Consider the following 21,814-nt stretch of genomic DNA (forward strand, 5'->3'; position numbering starts at 1 on the left):
CTCTGCAGCTTGAAGATCACTACAAATCTGGGCTTTTTTGTTTTGTTTTGCTTTGCAAAGAGCATATACTGGCAAACTGCTAGGTAAAGTTTTTGAGGATAACAGTAGCCATTGTGAATAAGTACTCTGAGGGGTAGGAAAAAGCTGATTACTGACTGGTAAAGGATAGCCATAGCTGCCTGGGCTGCTCTAGGCAATACATTTGTAAAGGCAGTCTATCCCATGAACAACCCAGGTTTGGAAATAGCAAAATGTTCCCTTGAATTCCTTGGGTACAGGGTCTGCGTGCAGGAATAGGACTGGTGAACTGGAGCATCCTGAGGCCAGTTATAGAGAGGAGTGAACTCAAGAGGAAGGTAACCAGGGGATAAAAAGTGGGAGTGTGGAATCAGAAACCTTAGTGAGTAGAAGCCCAGGTGTCACTGAAATGATGCAGAAGAAAAGAAAAAGGATGCAGAATTGTAATCAGAGAGTTGAATTTTTGAAGTTATTATTTTATATAAAGCCATTACCAGACCCTGGGTACAATGGTGCTTATGAGTTTCCTCAAGTTATCATGGTTGTGAATATGATGTAGAGGAAGAGTTGCCAGTTTGGATTGTTGGATGAGTTGATCAGATGAGCAGATGGTTCTGGGATGATGGTAAAAATTGGAATTGAGAACTGAAAGTGATGGAATAGAGAAATGATGCTGATGTGGGAGTTGAAGTGGAGAGCTGCACTGAGTTGGATCAAAGAGTTCTGGAATTCCTTGTGTCCAAGAAAATCATTCAGTGAGAATGGCTTCTGTGGGAATGCACAGGTGGGGCTACCTTACCAGCCACTGTCATCTTTAAACAATAGCTTCGCTGGGTATAGATGGTGTATTAGGATATATAAGGAAACTGTATTCTTAAGGTAAATATATATATATATATATATATTGCTTTTTTAGAGCCACACCTGTGGCATATGAAAGTTCCAAGGCTAGGGATCGAATTGAAACCGCAGGTCCTGGCCTACAACCACAGCTCATACCAATGCCAGAACCTTAACCCACTGAGCGAGGCCAGGGATTGAACCCACAAAATCATGAATACTAGTTGGGTTTGTAAACCACTGAGCCACAAATGGAACTCCTAAAATATTTTTAATGTGTTGCAAAATATTAATTTGCTTAATATTCTGTAGAATTTCTGATAAAATTGACAAACAGTTGTGCGAATGTTTGGGGACAGTGACAAGGATGTCTCTTTTTAAAAAGATATTTTTTCTAAGTCACCAGCTTCCTACTGTAGATGGACTTCTCTCTTTTGCATGTTCATAAACAGTTAAGGCAATACACCACTTATTTTTCTCTCTTGATTCATAAACATTTTCAAATTCTTAACATTGCAACATATTTTCCAGAATTTGTTTTAGTATTTGTTATGTTTTGCTCACTTTACTATTCCTTCTAGGTGTCATTTCCTTTTCCACCTTTAGTAAGGGTGTCATGTTAAGCTCTATAGAGCATTAGCTCTGAATTCAACCTTGCATTTTTGATATAAGGAGATATATAAAACATCATTTTATCCTTTAGTGTTGCATCCTCTTATAGCAATTTTCACCATTATTTTTTTGCTAATGTTTTAAAAGTAGGCACTTAACTCATATTTCTTCATGATATACTTTTCAAGATGTGGGTGACATTATTGAACAGGTTTATTTGTAATAACACATTTTCTGAAAACTTGTGTCTAAATCTCTTGCTCCATGCTACTCACCTGGGAATCAAAACCCAGCAGTGTAACAACAGGTTATTCTCTATCTACATTTTCTCATTCATTACAAATATAGCCATGGTTTTAACGAGGGCCAATGGCTTAACCCACATGATTGATTTGGAACCTTTTGATAGGTCAGTACCTGGGTATCAAGGCATCTATCCCTTAAGTCTCTTTAGCAGAGTGTTTTTACACAAGGCTATGCAAAGAAGGAGAAGAAAAGTATCCTGAGTGTAAGTGTGTATGTCTGTGCATGAATTTATGAGAAATAATCTTTTTTTTACACACACACACTCAATATCTCCAAGCATTTTCCATTTTATTTTTTACATGAAAGTAAACACTTAAAACTGAATATTTAGTCATTCATATTGCTATGTAGTTTAGTTAGTCTTTTGCAATTGCTATCTGAAAATGATGAGAGTTTTAATAAGCCATCAGAGAGAAGAACATAGTCCTTTTAAAGTCCACACCAAGTCTGGATGAGTGGTTTGGGAAACTTGGGCATCAACAGTGTGCCAGGTGTTTGAAGGGTGAACAATGCTTTCACCTCCATAACTGTGGGAGGCAGTTTGATGTAGTGAAAAATATTAGACTTGGAGTCCCACAGTCATGAGTTTCAACTTGGCTTTGCCTTACCCTATAATTTCTAGCAAGCTGTTTAACATATCTAAATCTCAGAGAAGATCTATAATTTTGGGATATTGACATCTTCTCAACTGTTTTGGAAAGGTTTATCAGAGGTATTTTATTAAACATCTTTGTAGTGCACCTGGCACAGCGTAGGCCTTCAATAAATGGGAGTTTCCACATCTCTAATATTCTGAAAGTAAAAATTGTATCACTTTGCAATGACCTATCAAGATGCTAAAACATTGCAGTATCTATCGCTTTAATTTCTAAAATCTGAATTAGATTTCAACATAAAAAGTCTTAGAAAAAAAGTGGTTAGTGTTTACAATTCAGATTTCTTAAAAGCACGTACATAGTTTAAGAAATACCTACACAGAAAACAATGAACTATTAGTGAAAAAGAAAAATTGTTTAAATGGCAATCTTTCTAATAGTCTAGGTGTAATAGCCATTAAGCTGAATTAGTAAGTTTTTTCTTATGAAAGATTTGCTGCTTTATTCTTACCTCTGAAAAAATATTTTATTTTCACCAAGTGATTAAACTATAGGGTTTTATTTTTGAATCTTAGAATTTTTTAAATTGTAAAATATCATCAATTTTATTATTAATAACCTAAAAACGATTACTGATCTTACTAAAATATTTTTCTTCTTTGGTATTATTTTCTGCTAGATTAAAATCTTAAGGTGACATAATAAAATATTTCTTCCTCTTGTTTCAATAACCTGCTAAGATAATCACTGTGTACTGTTGGTCAGTTTATTTAATGTTATTGACATGAATTATTATAATGTTATAATTTCTCTTATGTTTACACTTTCTGTCAAATAATACTTTGATGTTAATAATCATTACTGGAATTTACACAGTAACACTATTTCAGAAGTGAAAGAAAAATATTTTAACTTTTCAGTAAAGTAAATCTTAACTGAAACTTAATAGGCTTCATTTTATTTAGATGAAAGTTATTCTATAGGACAATTAACTATATTATTTATATAACTAAACTGGCCATTAGAAACCAGATCTATTTGTTTTCTATATCTTGCACCATCAATTATAAAATCACATGAATTGTAGATTTATTTAAAATACATAATATATATTCTACTGTCAAGATCATCTGTGTTATAAATAGGGGTGTGTCCACAAATGCAAATTTTTAAGAAGGAAAAATGGCTGATTTTCCCAAGTAAAAACAACAATAAAAGGTAATTGGCTGAAATTTCTTTAAAAAATAAGAGGGAATCATATTACAACTTTGCTTAAAAATTATTTCTGTTTAGGTGTTTTAGAAAGTCCAAGCTTTTTGAACAGAAAACAGTCTTTTAGGAAAGTATCTAATCCTATCCTAGCATTGGTTGCTAGGAGAATATTTGATGCAAATTAATCAGTAAACATCTAGCAGCCAGCTACCTGAGGAGAAGGGGAGGGGGAGAGACTTAGAAGCTGGCCAGCAGGGAAACCGCTGATGGGAAAATGACTGTTGAGGGTTTTTTATACACACCAGCGACATCACACTGTGATATGAATTTTTTTTTCTCTATCATTCTTGTAGGTAAGGAGGAGAAAAGGAACAAGAAAAATTGGAAAGATAAATGTGGTCTTTCCAGTGAAGGTGAGCTTGATTTTTTTTTTTTTTCTGTTGAACTCTGATAAGACAGCAAAGATTAGATTAATTAATGATTAATAACAAATTAAAATTAGTGAGAATGGAATAGGGTACCTAGTTCTACCTAGATATTTGTATTTAAATTTTACTCTGCATTCATCATGTGTCCCATTTGAAAATAATGTTTCTATGAACTACAGTATCAGAAGGGTTTGAGTGTAAAAAAGGGCCTTCCTTATTTAAAATTTCATCTAAGACAAGATCCTAGAACATTTTAAAGAGAATTAAGGATAAAAAGCTAGCCATTTTAAAATAAAGTTTCTCCTTTAATGTAGCCACAAAATACAAAATAAACTTGCCTTCTTTCTTAAATTTTAATGGAATTTAGATGTGTCTCAGAGAGATTTATGGCCTTGAGCACTAGTCATACCCATGGAAGCAATATATCAGCCTTAGTAGAGCTGAAGAAGTTTATACACAAGGAAATAGTACCTTGGTTTGCTGGACTTGGATTAATTTCTAACCTTCAGTTTTTTCAAATTTATTTTGATTTTTACTTTTGAAAAAAAAACCCAAAATTGGAATTTAATTTATAGAATTTCCACTTTGAAATGAATATGTGAACATAGATGCTTTATGTTTAGAAATTATTATCCATGGGGCCATATATACATAATATTCTACAAAAGCTGCAAAAAAAGTAAAACAATGAAAAACTTTATTAGTTTTATATAAACCTAGTCAAATATTTTTTAAAAATAGGAACAAATTTCACATGGTTAGAGAGGGTTTTTTTTTTTTTTACTAAAAATAAATCTTTTGAACTTTTCTATGATAAGGAATTTAATTTTATTTATATTATTTTCTCTTTTAAATGATTTCCACGTACACATATTAGAGTCATGCCATCTATTTTAATCATAATTCAAGGTTAAAAGTCATTAAATCTGCTCACAATTTTGCCACACATGGTGCTTGATCTTAGTTCTAAGATGTTGACTAAGATTGTTTATTTTCTATTCTGCATAAAGTTATTATGTGTTCAATACATTTAACTTTGAAGCCATTTTCCAATTATCTGGCAGTAACCTATACAGAATATTACCTCATTTCCTTTCTTTCAGTTATTCCTATGTAAATCTCCCAATATAGAGAGCACACAAAAATAAAATAAAATTGTTGCTAGGGGCTGTGAAGAGAGGTTAGACCCTGACCTCAAAGAGATTACTATCTGCTTTCAGAGTTAAAGTTAAAGCAAATAAGAAGAAACAATAAATGCAAGTGATACATTTTTTGTGTGAATCATGTTCTAGAGACGTTTGGAAACAAGAGTGTGTAGACATTGCTCCACCATCTCTAGGAACCAGGGTAGGCTCCACAAAAGGGCTGAACTTTTGGAAGCTAAGGAATAAGGAGGAGTTAGAGGCACCCAGAGAGCCTTATGTTGGACAATTAAATGTCAAATAAGCAGCTGCTATCAACTTATTTGCCTTTGCAAATAATACTGAAAATGATATTTTTTGCAAATGAATTGAACTTACTCATTTTTTGGTATAGCCGCATATTGTATTCTCTCATGAAACACAAGAAAAAAATAACTAGATAATTATTATTTGTGATTAATAAAAATATGTCATATATGTTAAAAATACATTTTATATGTAGCAAGGTCCAAGGTTACGGAAGTGCTATCTATACAGACACAAACAGTTTGAAACAAAAGGGAATTTAATTAAGGGATTTTTTTTATACCCCATTATTGAATTGCTATTTACCTGAATTGATTTGTTTTCAAAATATTGTTATTACTATTATTTCAAAACATCTGCATGAAAAGATACAGAAAATTGAAAAAGTATAACATCCACAAACAATTTTAAAAAATACTGAGGAGTTCCTGTGGTGGCACTGTAGAAACACATCCAACTAGTAACCATGAGTTTGCGGGTTCAATCCCTAGCCTTACTCAGTGGGTTAAGGATCTGTTGTTGCCCTGAGCTGTTGTGTAAGTTGCAGATGTGGCTTGAATCCTGCTTTTCTGTGGCTGTGGTGTAGGCAGGTAGCTGTAGCTCCTATTTGACCCCTAGCCTGGGAACCTCCACGTGCCGCACATGTGGCCCTAAAAAGCAAAAAAAAAAAAAAAAAAGCTGACCTAAAATTCTTCAATAACAATATATTAATGTCTTTAAAATATAATGAATCTACATATACAGTGTAAGAGGAGAATTGTTTCTATTTATTCTTTTTCTAAGGAAAAGTAGATCACCTTAATGCTCTGTATTCTCTTATAGTTGATCATGTGAAAGAGGCCCATACTGAGTGGTTATAATTTGGCTATTTTAATTGCTTATATGAAAGTTGTCCATCTGAATGCTTATAATTACCATGTAAAGTATACCTTTATTTCAGGGCAAACTTCTCTCCTATGTACTGGTTTGCCTCACATGCACTATCTCAATCCTTCCAAACCTAAACTCCTCTATATTTACTCTTTTTCGGGTGCAACTCATAGTAGTCAGTGACGTCACATTTACCCAGGTGTACAAGACAGGCTCTTGGGAATGACACTTGACCATCATTCTGAGAGCCATTTGATCTCCAATTTCTATTACATAGATTCTTTACATATTTTCATAATTGATTTCAAGCTTATGATAGTTAATTTTATGTGTTAATTTGACTGGGCTGAGGAATGCCTGAACATTTGGTTAAACAGTCTAGGTGTGTCTGTGAGGATGTTTCTGGATAAAATTAGCATTGAAGCAGTAGATCAAGTAACATAGATTTCCTTCCCTAGTATGGTTGGGTCCCATTCAATCTGTTGGAAGCCTGAATACCACAAAAATCCCAATTCTCCCAAGAGTAAGAAGGAATTCCTCCTGCCTGACTGCTTTCAAAGTAACATTGGTATTTTTCCCTGCCTTTGGACTGAAACTGAAACAAAGACTCTTCCTGGGTGTCAAGTCTTCTGGCCTTTGGAGAGCTCTCCTAGCTCTCTAATCTCTCCAGCTTGCCAACTGTAGATTACATTCTATTGGTTCTGTTTCTGGAGGACTCTGAATATCATAAGTCCTTGGCACTTCTCTTCTTGGATTTTGTATTACTCCCTTAAATCCTGTCCTTTTTCTCACCCTTTCCATATACCTAATATATACCTGCCCATATTATATTATAATATAATTATATTATATAAGATATAATTATATAATATATAATATATAATTATATTCTCAAATTAAAATCTCTAGGCTTTTTCCTTGCTTAAAATTCTTCTTGTCTCCTCATTCATTTTAAGATAAAGAATAACTACTAACATGCCAAATAAAGCACCTTAGTGATCCAGGCCAGCCTTGTATACCCTAGGTTTTTCTTTCCAACAAAACTGAAAAATTCCAGTTTCCTGAACCCAGTTGCTACATCTTTACATGATCTACTCAGTCTACCTATATTGTCACTTCTTTCACTTGCCTATTGTCCATTCCACACCTGGCCTATGTTGTATTTTCTTCTAGAAGCCTTCTCTTAGGCTCTTCTCCTCCCATCTCTTTGATGTCCTCTTTTGTAGTATGAGGTTGTAATACTTGATTGTTAACACCCATATTTCAGATGAAATGATAAAATCCTTGAGGATAGGAATTTTATTGAATTATTGTACTCAATGCCTAGCATGGAGCAGAGCATATAGTGAGTATTTATTATAGTTTTGCTGAATAAAAGAATGAATGGACCTCATCCATATCAATTAAATTCATTTTTAACCCACACTTTCATATTTAACATTGAAAAGACATTTCAGAAATTCATCTAATTTCGAATTTAGTTCTCTCCACTATTTATATTATTTATTTACTCTGCCACATTACTCCACTCTGTGCCTCCAGATACTGATCTTTGTAAACTTGATTAATTGGCCTCCATGCTCTCTGGCCTAAGATTGAGTTCAACCAATAGTAGGTGTAGGCAAAAGATTAGAGACCAGAAGTTGAGGGAGGCTGGGGTTTTATTCCTATGGCACCTTCCCAAACATGGCAGCAGAGGCCTTGCACTCTCCCAGATCTCCGTGGCTCTCTTCCTAAGGACTAGTACCTGCTTCCTCCCCTTGCCCTTTGGACTCAATTCCCCACTATTAGCCTGAGAGTACTTTCTATTTCTAGTTTCATTTAAGCTTGTCTATTGCTTCCTTAAACTTTTCTCAATTACTCTGTTGGACAGGGCCCCCAGCTTCCTGCCAGGAGGATGACTAATGCAATACAAAGCCTTTCCCCCTCTATTGTATTTTAAAAATTCAAACTTGATAATACAGTAACTCCACCAACTAGGTCATATATTGGGCTCATCAAACATATTAAATGTTCCAGTCACTATATATAAGCCAAACCATACTATCATGGGGAATCTAGTATTCTTTTTTTAAAGATAATTAAAAGAACCATATAGCTTTAAAAGGCTTTTCAGTTTAAAAGATAGGTTCAAATGCATTATCTCAATCATCTCTTTTGTAAATACCATACTAGCAAGCAGCAGAAATACTCAAATATACAGTTTTGAAAGGCTTATTTCAATTTTATTAAACTTAAAAAAATTTAATTAAAATCATGTTAAAAATAATCATTTTCATCAGTGCTACTTAGAAATAGGACATCTATCCCAACTTAGTATCAGTTAGGACCCATGTCTCCTTTGTGCCTAAGCAATCCCCTCCCATCATGGAGTTGGGCACCATATTAACTCAAGACTGCCAGGGCAACTTTCAGCCTCTTTGTGTGTGTTCCACTAATGATCTTTTGCCCACACTAAATGCAATACTTGGAAAAACCGTGTTCTCTTGAGTGCTGCAGACAATGTGTATAAGCCTATATTCCAAAAAGCATCACCAGATACGTTTTGTAGACACTGTATCGTGCTGCCTGCCACGGGGAAAAAGCTCTAGAGCTCTTCATTGTCTTTCTCAGAAGGAGAGCACTACCTGCTGCCCTTGTTTCTCCAGAGTTGCCATCCTTCTCCTTGTCTAATTCCCAGGAAATCATTGAAGCACCCCAGCGTAGCCTGGCTTATACTGTAGCTGGTGGTGCAATCTTCCTTTTTCTGGCCTTTTCCTATTTTCATCAAAAATATAAATATGATGTATGTAGACTTAAAAAAAATTTGGAGAGGATGGATATGCTTTCATGATCAAACACTTTTGAAAAGGAGAAACTTTGTGTCTGGGAAATTCTGGCAAACAAACTAGCATAATCTTCAGTCCTCTGGGGTTCCAGAGGTCAAATTATCTTATGCATATAAGGTAAAAGGACTGAATAGGTTGCCCACAAGAGCTCCTATTCTGGAAAGCTACTTTTAAAGGGTTTAAAATTCCAGAGGATTCTTGCAGAAGCAACTGAGTTTTCTGAGAGCTTCTTCAGCTATATTATGTATGTACAGTGCACTCGAAAAACACCGTGAATATATTCTTTAATTTTTTTAATAGAATACCTTGTATACATCTGGTAGGATATTAAAAAGACACTCTTTTTAAGTATGTCATTAAAATTTGATAAAAGTACACAATGAGATTGGTCTCCAACCTGCATCAGTGTATAGAGAATTTGATGAATGTCTAGTCCTATGCCCATATTAAACTAGTAGAACAGAAACAGCAGAACACAAAAGGAATTTAATGCATATGCTCTGTCCCTTGTTAAGTCTTCAAATCTAGATTGAGACTCTGTAGTGTCCTGAAAGGTCCCAGATGCAAAGTCAAGTATAATGACTGAAGTTTCCCCCAGGCCCTCTTAATTTCACCGAGGAAAATTGCAGGATGTATTGGATAATATATGCATTCAGTAACAATTTCTTCAAGTCTATGAACATTTCAGTTCCAATTCCAATGTAAACAATCAGCTAGTCAAAGCATATTATCAACCATGAATTCTGTATGTTTTGTAATCAGACCCAGACTGGGAGTGTCTCAAGAGAAAGACTGAGCCACAGAGGCAGAATCCCACAGGTGTTTCAGGTCAGTAATGATCAGGGTAATATTCAAGTACTTACTGATACCACCTACAACCTCAATGGTATCAGCACATCCTGGCTAAATTTTGGTTTTGGCATCAGTGGAAGTTTGTAATGGAAGCAACAAAATTCTAACCAAGGCTAGAGAGCCACAGAGAGTGGATAGAAACCTGATAAGTGGGAGATCCAACAAGTAGGACACAGTAAGTCAAGGCCTGGCATACTATTTGCTGAGGCATTTGGTGTGGCTATGATGGAAGCACTCAAAGGCACCAATATAGTGATGAAAACAAAATAGAACAAACAGAAAAGAACAAAGTACTATAAAGTATACTCTATATAAAGTTTATTTATTTATTTTTGCATGGGAAATACTTTGTTGTTGTTGTAATATTTTTTTTATTTTAAGTAATTTTCATTTTTTCCATTATAGCTCGTTTACAATGTTCTGTCAATTATCTACATTACAGCAAAGAGACCAGTCACACATACACATATGCATTCTTTTTCTCACATTATCCTCTGTCATGCTGCATCATAACTGACTAGATATACTTCCTAGTGCTATACAGCAAACTCTCATTGCTTATGCATTCCAAAGGCAATAGTTTGCATCTATTAACCCCAGATTTCCAGTCCATCCCACTCCCTTTCCCACCCCCTTGGCAACCACAAGTCTGTTATCCAAGTCCATGTGTTTCTTTTCTGTGGAAAGGTTCATTTGTGCCTTACATTAGATTCCAGATATAAGTGATATTATGTGGTATTTGTCTTTCTCTTTCTGATTTACTTCACCCAATGAGAGAGTCTCTAGTTCCATCCATGTTGCTGCAAATGGCATTATTTTGTTCTTTTCAACCACTGAATAGTATTCTGTTATGTGTATATACCACATTTTCTTAATTCATCTGTTGATGGACATTTAGGTTGTATCCATGTCTTGGCTATTGTGAATTGTGCTGCAATGAACATGCGAGTGCATGTGTCTTCATCAAGGAAAGTTTTGCCCAGATATATGCCCAAGAGTGGGATTGCTGGGTCATATGGTAGTTCTATGTGTAGTTTTCTAAGTTACCTCCATACTGTTTTCCACAGTGGTTGTACCAATTTACATTCCCACCAAAGTGTAGGAGAGTTCTCTTTTCTCCACACCCTCTCCAGCATTTGTTCTTTGTGGACTTATTAATGATGGCCATTCTGGGAGTTCCCGTCATGGCTCAGTGGTTAACGAATCCAACTAGGAACCACGAGGTTGTGGGTTCAATCCCTGGCCTTTCTCAGTGGGTTAAGGATCCAGCATTGCCACGAGCTGTGCGCGGCTCGGATCCTGCGTTGCTATGGCTGTAGCATAGGCTGGTGGCTATAGCTCCAGTTCGACCCCTAGACTGGGAACCTCCATATACTGCAGGAGTGGCCCAAGAAATGGCAAAAAAGACAAAAAAAAAAAAAAGATGGCCATTCTGACTGGTGTGAGTGGTACCTCATGCAACTGACAAGGGCTTAATCTCTAAAACATACAAACATCTTATACAACTCAACAGCAAAAAAGCCAAAAACCCAACTGAAAAATGGGCAAAAGGCCAGAATAGACATTTCTCCAAAGATAAACAGATGGCCAACAAGCACATGGAAAAATGTTCAACATCACTGATTATTAGAGAAATGCAAATCAAAACTACTCTATATAAAGTTTAAATGCAATAGAAGCTATGAAAGGAGGAAGAGCATCAATCATTTTTTCAATTCCCGAAACAATGACAAGAGCTTCAGTTTACTTTGAAGCCTCATTCAGAATAAATTGATTATCATCTGGAAAAGAAGGAATTTTTCAGTCACTGCCATAACCCTAAACATTTTTAGCAAAAATATGTTGCCATAACTTTAGTATTTGGTAATTGCAGAAAATGGCAGAGGTCAAAATGAATACCGTGCTAACCAACAACTGGGTCCTTGGGTAAGCCAGGACCTTTTGAGGATATAAAGCAGAGAATTCAAGGATCCTAACTAAATTGGCAGAGAGATGAAAGTGAGTATTCAAGGAATGGAAGCTGTGTTTTTCCAGGAGAGTCTCAGCAGGTTAAAGCAGGAGTCTAGCACATGGTGTTTTCTGGGTGGACAGGCAAGATAAGCCAAGTCTGCAAAAACTTCAGCAATGGAAGTGGAGTCAGGAAGGGAGTGGAGTCAGGAAAACCAGGTGGCTGACCTCAGGTTGATATGACTAGGGATGGATATAAGGTGACAATTTTGCTAAAGTTTTTGTGAAAGTTTTTTTTTTTTTTTTTAAGAGACAGAAAATAGTCAAATTGCTCACAATTGCTTTCCTACTAGATGACCAGTGCCAGCTAAAAGTGGATTTTGTTAACCGAGTCCTAGTTAGCCATCGTGGGAGGCCTTTAACAGTTGAGTTTGAATGTTTATCCTAAGAAAACAAATACTGATGCTTCTATAGAACACTTCTACTTCAAAAGGAAATGTTAAATAATAGCATTTAGACATCATCAGAAGTTGGCATGAGAAATGTCCATTTCCACATCAAGTTATGCATAGGTGTAGATATTATCTACTCCTTATTAGACTAGATTTCCTATGGTAAAGTTCCCTTCCATGGGGTCTATGCACCTTCATCCATTGGTGGGTTGTATCTGTAATTCTCATTGCAGGCTGCTTTTAACAAACTTATACACTGCCTTTTACTGAGTGGTTCATCTATCACCCAGTCCAGTATCATGTTATAGTCTATAATTCTCTTCATAAATGATCCTGTGACAGAAAAGAGCCTGGAAATTTCCTTCCCAATGTGGTTAGGGAATATGGTGTAAAAATATTGCTATAGCAGCTAAAATCAGTCCCAGATTCTCTTATAGGATATAGCCCAGAATAGGTGATCGGTTTGTTGAAGGGAGGCATCACCACTAGCACAGTGTGCACTACATGTATTCAAATTCTTTTCTAAGAGTAAAATTCACTCTTTAAGACCTTTTAAAATGCTTCCTTGACTAGGCTAGAAGCACACATGTGTCACTACTCAGGGCAAATTCCTTCTAGCCCAAGTGTCTTACCAGACCTTCTTAGGAGTGGGTGCCTTGTTCTAGCTAAGTGCTTGCTTTCTTTATGAAAAGCAATGGGACATTATACTAAAAAAGAAATAAAACTCTCTTGGCTATGAGATATGGCTCTGTTTCCCAGAGCTTACAAAGGAAACTCGTTTCATTTAGTATTTCAACATATTTACTTAGTTTTAAAAATTATGTCACTTTGTGAAGAATTCTGTTGATAATCTCTATTGTAACATCATGTGACCAACAATTCATAGTTCATAAATAATCTAAAAGAGAGATCACAAATATTGTCTATAAAGGGCCAGAGAATAAATTTGGAGGTCAATGCAGGACATACCAGTCTCTGTGGCAACTGCTGAGTTCTGCCTTAGCAGCCTGAAAGCAGCCCTAACCAATACAAAAAACAGAATGGTGTAGTTGTATTTCAATACACTTTTATTTGCAAAACAGACTATGGGCCAGATTTGACTCATGTACTGTTTTTTGTCGATCTCTACTTTAGAAGATAATACAGAAGTATGGCCTTAAAAAATGGCATTCACTATTTTTGCCTGACAAATTTCAGCCAGGGATAATATTCCCCTCCCTAGGATTCACTGCTCAAATGAATTTAAATGATAGTGATATTGGTTTCTTGTATTTCAACCTGGCAGCTTGTATAGGTGGGAGAAAAATTTTTTTCGGTAATTTATTGCTTATCGTTTTGATGTATTAGTTTCTATTTAACTTCATATAAGAAAAATGAATTCATAGTATAAAATGGTGTGGCTAATTAGGAAGATCAGTCAGTAAGTAATAGTTATACTGAGATATGCAAAAGTAGCTAGATATTTTTTATTTAGTAGTTATACCCATTAAGTAGATCAGTGGTGTTGGAGAGATGCAGCATTTAACAGATCCCACTCCTATAGAAGAAAGGAGGGTTTTTAAACTGTACATTACACAGTGTCACATTATATAAAGTTATTGCTACATCAGGTGACACAGAAGAAACTGATATTACATGACGAGATGCAAATTCAAATGGAAAATTTGGAGCATACAAATGGATTAAACACCCTTGAAAATCAGGTAGAGTACAATTCCAAAGGATTTTAGGTCATTCAGAAATGCTATTACCTCCCACATAAGAAATGTAGACTGTTTTGTTAGTGATCACAGTGAAGCATGAAATTGGGGAGGAAGACTATTAATGGGTAAGTTAGGGTAAGAAATCAGAAATATTATTTTAAGGTGGAATGTTGTGACAAATACGTGGCAAAATGTGAAATTACCTCTCAGAAAAATCTGTGTTTATTTTCAGTCACTATTTACAGTATGGAAAATGTATTATGACTGGAAAATCTCACTTGAAAAGTTCTTAGCCTAAAAATCTCACAAATTTTTTCAAAGTAGGTCTACCATTGTCTATACATGCTGCCAGATTCTTCTTGGAAAGCAATTTATATATCATATAAAATGCATACTTTTTTATAAAATAGCTTTTTACAGTGTTTTAGAAGCAGATTTTCATTTCTCTAGATATTGTTAAGCCACTTATGAAATCTAATGGAGGGATAAGTCAACAAATGTGTTAAGGCTGAAATGCTTTGCAAATACTACTTATGTAGTAAATGTTTAATATCTGGCAAACTCTCTTCTGATTAAAAAGATAGTCTTGATTGTGGTAGATGGTTGTCCATCAGAAGAATTAAGCTTTTTCTTTTTTTAATATTTTTAATACATTATGTCAGATTACTTCATTGAAACCACTCTCTTTAATTTCTCTTAAGAAAAGTTTGCTTGATTGCTTGATTCTTCTTGTATCTTTAGTTTTTTTTTTTTTTCTTAAGTAAAGAAATGGTTATTTGATGTTTAAAATGGAAGATCTGGCAAATGGAGCCAATAATTGAAGATTATTACATGCTATATCTTATATAACCATGTGTTATAAGTATTAGAATTATTACTATTATTTTTATTATTATTATTATTGTTTTGTTTTGTCTTTTTGTCATTTCTTGGGCCGCTCCCACAGCATATGGATGTTCCCAGGCTAGGGGTCTAATCGGAGCTGTAGCTGCCAGCCTACGCCACAGCCACAGCAACGCGGGATCTGAGCCGCGTCTGCGACCTACACCACAGCCCACGGCAATGCCGGATCCTTAACCCACTGAGCAACGGCAGGGATCGAACCCTCAACCTCATGGTTCCTAGTCGGATTCGTTAACCACTGCGCCATGACGGGAACTCCTAGAATTATTTTTGATAAAATGTATTTACTGTGGGAAATTAGAAACATTGAAATTTTAAACTGTAGTGCACAGCCAAAGGATGGTAAAAAATTTAGTAGAAGGTTATAAAATCTTTGCTCTGAAAATTTAAATACCAATACTCTGATGATAGTTTAAGAAAAATGTTTTTGCAAGTAATTTTTGGCTGAGTTCTTCATTTAACACATTGGTAACACTTACCACTCCTTTGTATCATCACTAGCAAGTAACAGTACTTTGCAGTTTGAGGTTGCGTGGCACATGCTTTATCTTTTTATTCCTACCTGTTGCCTACTCACCTAAACACCATAGTCCCTTGCCCAATCTCTTTTCAGGTATCTTGGGTATACAATAAATATATTTTAGAATAAGTGAATGTAGTAAAAAGCCAAATCTGCATATAATATTCTCTACAGGAACAATGGGGTTTTCTTAAAAAACTGTAACTCTTTTTAGATCTTTAATTATCAAAATCACTTACCGGCTAGGTAATAGTACTCCAAAATAATGTCATCAGAGAGTCGGTTTAATGTAGTCTAAAATCATGCATGAAAATTATTGCAGAATATTTCCATTTTTAGTTCTTAATATACTTAAAATGATTTATTTGCACATCTGTATATTTATCAGCTTGTTTTAGATTTTATTTTTAAAATGTTTCTATACTCTAAATCTTAAATGGGTTTCTTTAAAAAGTACACAATGTACATACCAGATGCTACAAATCTGAAATGCATTTTATTTGAAATGAGTATCTATTATTCAAAATAATAGTTGAAATATATAGAGCCCTTATATTTCAAAATTTAACCTTTCACTGAATTGATTAAAAGCATATAATATGACTTTGAAGTATTTTGAAAAACCTGACTACTGAAAATCAATCAAATTATTTTTGTTGTTTGGTAATGTAAAACAGTTGCTCCATTTTTCAAAGACTGTGATTATCCTGTGCACCCTGCCAATGAATAGATTTAGTAGAAACCATAAGCTGTGGAGAAGAACCATTAATAAGAAAGAATCAAAAACAAAGGAACCTAAGTGGGTTAATTACAGTAAATATGATTTAAGCATCTGTTTAGGCTTTCAAGAGAATACAAAAGGGAATTTGAGAGATATTAAAATCTAAACCCAAATTAACAAAACTCAAAGATGGATAGAACTCTTTTCTGAGCATGATGAGCACTTATTATTTTTTATTTAAATGTAGACTTGGAAATGGACAATAAGCAGTAAATACGCCTTTTTTAAAAAGGTAGTATAAATATTTTACCTAAACCCTTTCTATAATATCTGCCATATAGAATCTATTACAGAATGGAGTCATACAGATATGATCACAGGACCAAGGCACACAAGTTTAGAAATATTTAAAAAAGAATTCCTGGCACAAAATGAGGTATTTTCATATGATAATTGCACATTTCTTTATTTTAATGATTTTTATTTTTTTCCATTATAGCTGGTCTATAATGTTCTGTCAATTTTCTACATTACAGCAAGGTGACATTATCATGCTCCATCATAAGTGACTAGATATAGCTCCCAGTGCTACACAGTAGAATCTCATTATTTATCCATTCTAAAGGCAATAGTTTGCATCTATTAACCCCAAGTTCCCAATTCATCCTGCTCCCTCCCTCTTCCCTGTGGCAACCAAAAGTCTATTCTCCAAGCCCATGCATTTCTTTTCCGTGGAAAGGTTCATTTGTGCCATATATTAGATTGCAGATATAAGTGCTATCATGTGGTATTTGTCTTTCTCTTTCTGACTTACTTCACTCAGTAGGAGAGTCTCTAGTTCCATCCATGGTGCTGCAAATGGCATTATTTTGTTCTTTTTCGTGGCTGAGTAGTATTCCACTGTGTATATATACCACATCTTCTTAATCCATTCATCTGTTGATGGACATTTAGATTGATTCCATGTCTTGGCTATTGTGAATTGTGCTGCAATGAATATGAGGGTGCATGTGTCTTTTTCAAGGAAAGTTTTGTCCGGATATATGCCCAAGAGTGGGATTGCTGGGTCATATGGTAGTTCTACGTATAGATTTCTAAGGTACCTCCATGCTGTTCTCTATAGTGGTTGTACCAATTTACATTCCCACCAAAAGTGTAGCAGAGTTCCCTTTTCTCCACGCCTCCTCCAGCATTTGTTATTTGTAGACTTATTAATGATGGACATTCTGACCAGTGTGAGGTGGTACTATGTGGCTCACAGCATAACTAGTTGGCATTGCTAATTACAGATTTTTAAATGACGTGTAATTTTTTAAAACTTTTTGGCTAAACTTCTAAATACTATCGGTAGTTATAGTATTTATGATCAGGTACTACTTTTGATTTTAATATATTTTCTTTGGGTCAGTTATCTGATTGGTTCTTTTAAGTATACCAGGGATGTGTGAATATTTCATGGGCATTCTTTTAATTTATTTAATTATTTCATTTATTAGTATATGATGCAGTTATTCTAAGCCCTTACTTAATTTTAACTAGGTCTTTCTGATTTCAAAAGATAGTCTTCCTAATATGCATATCTGATTATGTTTTGCTTCCTTTTGAATTATTTAGTGGCCTTTCATCCCAACAGAATAAAATCTAAATTTCTCTGTATGACAGAAAAAGCCCTTTATCTCACTTATTTCTTTCAAACCTCCACTGTGTCTCTATATATAACATATTATCAGCTAATCCATAATGGAAAAATATTGTGACTCCCTAACTTGGCACGCCCCCTCACACTTTTGTAACTTACTAGCTTTGACTAGGTGGTCAATCAGTTGTAAGTTAATTGGAATAAGAACTGAAATGTTCAAAGACTAGAAGAAATTGTTACTGAGTGAAAATAGTTGTCTAATACATCCTGCAATTTGTCTTGGTGAAATTAAGAGTGCTGGGGGGAAATTCAGTCATTATATTTGACTCTGCGTCTGGGACCTTTCAGGACACTACAGTTTCAATCTAGATCTGAAGGCTTATCAAGGTATAGAGCTTAGGCATTAAATTCTTTTTGTGTTCTGATGTCGGTTTTGTTCACCTCAGTGTTCCTGGCACATGGTAAATATTCAATAAATACTTGTTAAATGTTCACTGTCCAAAACAGAACTCATCATTTTCTTCCCTTACATATGTTGTATGAATTTGTGATGGTGATATATATATATATATATATATTCCATAGGGTCCCTGATCTTAGAAATGTTTTTTTCTTAATTTCTCATGTTCAGTCAATTACCGACTTAAGCCCATTTTCCTCCTAAGTTCTTCGATGGGAAAGAACTCTACTACTCTCTCTACTATCTTCTACTACTACTGCTCAACTTCCAACTACTACTTTGTCTCCTTCCATTCTCCCTTGTGCTACCAAAGAGAGCCTGCCAAGTGGCCATTGATACTGCGATATTACCATAGCATGAAATTTCTCACATCCAACACCACTTGTATCATTCCTTTACTCAGAACTCTTTGGAGGCATCTCAAAGACTTTGATATAAACTCCAGCCTCCCTCTCATCATGCACAAGGTTCTACCTCCTTTTCCATCTTCATCTTCTTCTACTCTCTGTTTACAAGTACTTGTATACAGCATCTTGTTTTACCCTTTGCTTTTTTGGTGCAACAACCTGGCCTTCAATGTCCTCCCATCTTTCGTAGGTCTAACTGCAGACAGAAAGTTTGGATTGGTTAAACATTCTCTGGGAATATTTTTGTAATGCAGTTACCAGTTAATACACTGAGTTCCAGGGGAAAAGAGAAAGTATCTCTTACCTTTATTGGCAAAGACTAGGTGCACAGGACTGTTGATAAAAGGATCAAGTAATTGAATATCATGCTAAGGGACTTAGAATGTATGTTCACAGGCAGATGCCATTTATATGATAAATCTCTTCAGGAAAATGGCTAATCTATTAGAATTAGAAGAACCTCAAATGTTGTGTACAAATAACACAAAAAATCTGGGGGCAGATGTTAAAATAGCTTTTAAAATAGATTTTAGTGAGTTTTAGTTCTAGCACTTTCAGCTTCAATAACATTTATTTTTATGATATTCCTAAATAGCCCTGTCAATTTCCAATACATTTTACCTTTGGTTTAAAGTAGAACAACACATGCCTGTGGTAAATATTTTAAAATTTTCAAATTTTTCTAAACAGTGCTTACCTTAACTGAGCATAGAAAAGCTAAGCAAAGTCCATTCTGTCAATCTTAAACAATTGCCAGCCACAGATTTGTGCACAGGGTTTATATTCCCAACTGGATAAACTACTTTCACCTTTATTAAGTGGTTTTGGTGCTGAAATTGTGGTTTTTATTCAAGTTTAAATCCTTTTGTTCTCTACACATTTAAGAAAATTAGTTTTTGCTTTGGATATTCTCAGGTTCCCATGATTTGATTCTCATCTCCCTCTATTCTTTGAAAGTTATGAAGCATTAGCATTATTTACATTTTATTTCACAGAAAATGTTTTTATAAATGTGTAGTTTTGCTTTCACTTTGTTTCTCACTTTCATTTTCCATGAACTAACTTTGAGAGCAGAACAAAGTGTAATATTGTGATCATTATTTGGAAAAATACATTTCCCCAAATTTGGTTATCGAATAGCTTCCATACTGTTAGTTTTAATGTATCAAAAAAATCAAATCAAAGCAAAAGAAAATAAAAACATTAAACCTTTAACAGTTACCCAGAGTTTATAGGTCTATAGCAACTATGAATAAACTGCTAGAGGCAAATCTTTTTTTCAGCAGAAATACTGCACTGCTGTATTTTTTTCCTTAATTTTTTTTCTAAACAAATGTCATAATTACAATCTTTTAATTAATTTGATACTCCATACAGAGGATTCCTAAATGAAAGCGAGTAGCTGTTTTTGCCATGGTGCCCAGAAGGATGCCTCTATTTTGCCAAAAAATCTTCTGTCACTAATGTGAAGCCTGTTGACAAACTGTTGTTTATATGTTGTCAATGTGATGCCAAGTCAATTGTTTCACTACGGGAATCCTGGCTTGGCCCCAGTGGCTGTCTAAATCTTTGTAGACACACAGATACTTTTAGGGAAATAAATTAAAGGTAAAAACCTCTTTTTTACTTTTATTTGGCTCTTAACTGAAATTTCATGAAAATAGGAAAATAAATGGTGATCAAAAAACTTTGTAAGAACTGTAATTCTAAAACTTAGACATATGGTTAGCTTTTAATTTCTCTAGCTGTTAATTAAGAGGCTAATTGTACAAGATGGTTAGGTATGTTTCAGCTTGCAAATTTTACTTTTTTTCTTGTCATTAAAAAATAGCAAACTGGGAGCTTTATTGGTCCTATTTATCCTCTAAATCAGTAGTTGTCAACTAGTGGGTAATTTTTCCCTCTAGGGTACATTTGGTGATGTCTGGAGACATTTTATTCATCACGGTTGGGGAAGAGGGTGTGGTATGTAGTAGACAGAGACAAGATAGATGCTTCTAAACATTCTGCAAAGCACAAGATAAGTCCCCTACAACAAAGAAATAGCTGGTCCAAATGTCAACAGAGCCGAGGCTGAGAAATTCTGATCTATCTTAAATGGTATGTATGTGTAGAAAATAGCACTTAAAAATTATAAAAACTCAGTAGAGGTTAGAGAAAATACATAATTATTATTGCTAGATTTAAGGCAGGGGCACTAAAGGAAGGAAGATAACTTCCATATTAGCAGAGAAAAAGCAAAAGAGGGAATAATGAGAAAAATATTATCAGTTCACTAGTAGAAATAAAAACATGGAAGATGTATGATGGAAAAAAAAAGAAAAAGCAATATAAACAAAAACCAAAAATAGAAGTCGGGAAATAATATTTTGTACATCACTAATGGAAGTATATGTAAAGGAACTGACAAAAACATCAGAGTAAAAGATTTCACATATATTCTAAAAATGGCCATACTGTGCAAAGCAATCTACAGATTCAATGCAATCTCTATCAAAATACCCATGATATTTTTCACAGAACCAGAACAAACAATCCAAAAATTTATATGGAACCACAAAAGACCCAGAATTTCCAAAGCAATCCTGAGGAACAAAAACCAAGCAGGAGGCATAACTCTACCAGACATCAGGCAACATTACAAACCACAATAATCAAGACAATGTGGTACTGGTACCAAAACAGACAGACAGCCAAATGGAACAGAATAGAGAACCCAGAAATAAACCCAGACACCTATGGTCATTTAATCTTTGACAAAGGAGGCAAGAACATAATATGGGAAAAAGACAGTCTTTTCAGCAAGCATTGCTGGGAAACCTGGACAGGCTGCATGTAAATCAGTGAAACTAGAATACACCCTCACACCATGCACCAAAATAAACTCAAAATGGCTGAAAGATGTAAATATAAGACAAGACACCATCAAACTCCTGGACGAGAACATAGGCAAAACATTCTCTGACATCAGCCTTACAAATGTTTTTTCAGGTCAGTCTCTCAAAGCAACAGAAATAAAAGCAAAAATAAACCAATGGGACCTAATCAAACT

At 34.8% G+C, this 21,814-nt stretch overlaps 1 long non-coding RNA gene across 3 annotated transcripts in view; it reads left to right on the plus strand.

The window, feature by feature from the left end:
* LOC102160801 overlaps nt 1–21,814 on the plus strand; it is a 973,686-nt gene that overhangs the window by 621,894 nt on the left and 329,978 nt on the right. For all 3 annotated transcript variants that reach the window (XR_002338692.1, XR_002338694.1, XR_002338699.1), the window contains one exon: nt 3,938–3,997. This is a non-coding gene — a long non-coding RNA (uncharacterized LOC102160801). The remainder of the gene's footprint in view (nt 1–3,937; nt 3,998–21,814) is intronic.

This window comes from Sus scrofa, chromosome 1 (assembly GCF_000003025.6).
Source record: "Sus scrofa isolate TJ Tabasco breed Duroc chromosome 1, Sscrofa11.1, whole genome shotgun sequence".
Taxonomy (NCBI): Eukaryota; Metazoa; Chordata; class Mammalia; order Artiodactyla; family Suidae; genus Sus; species Sus scrofa.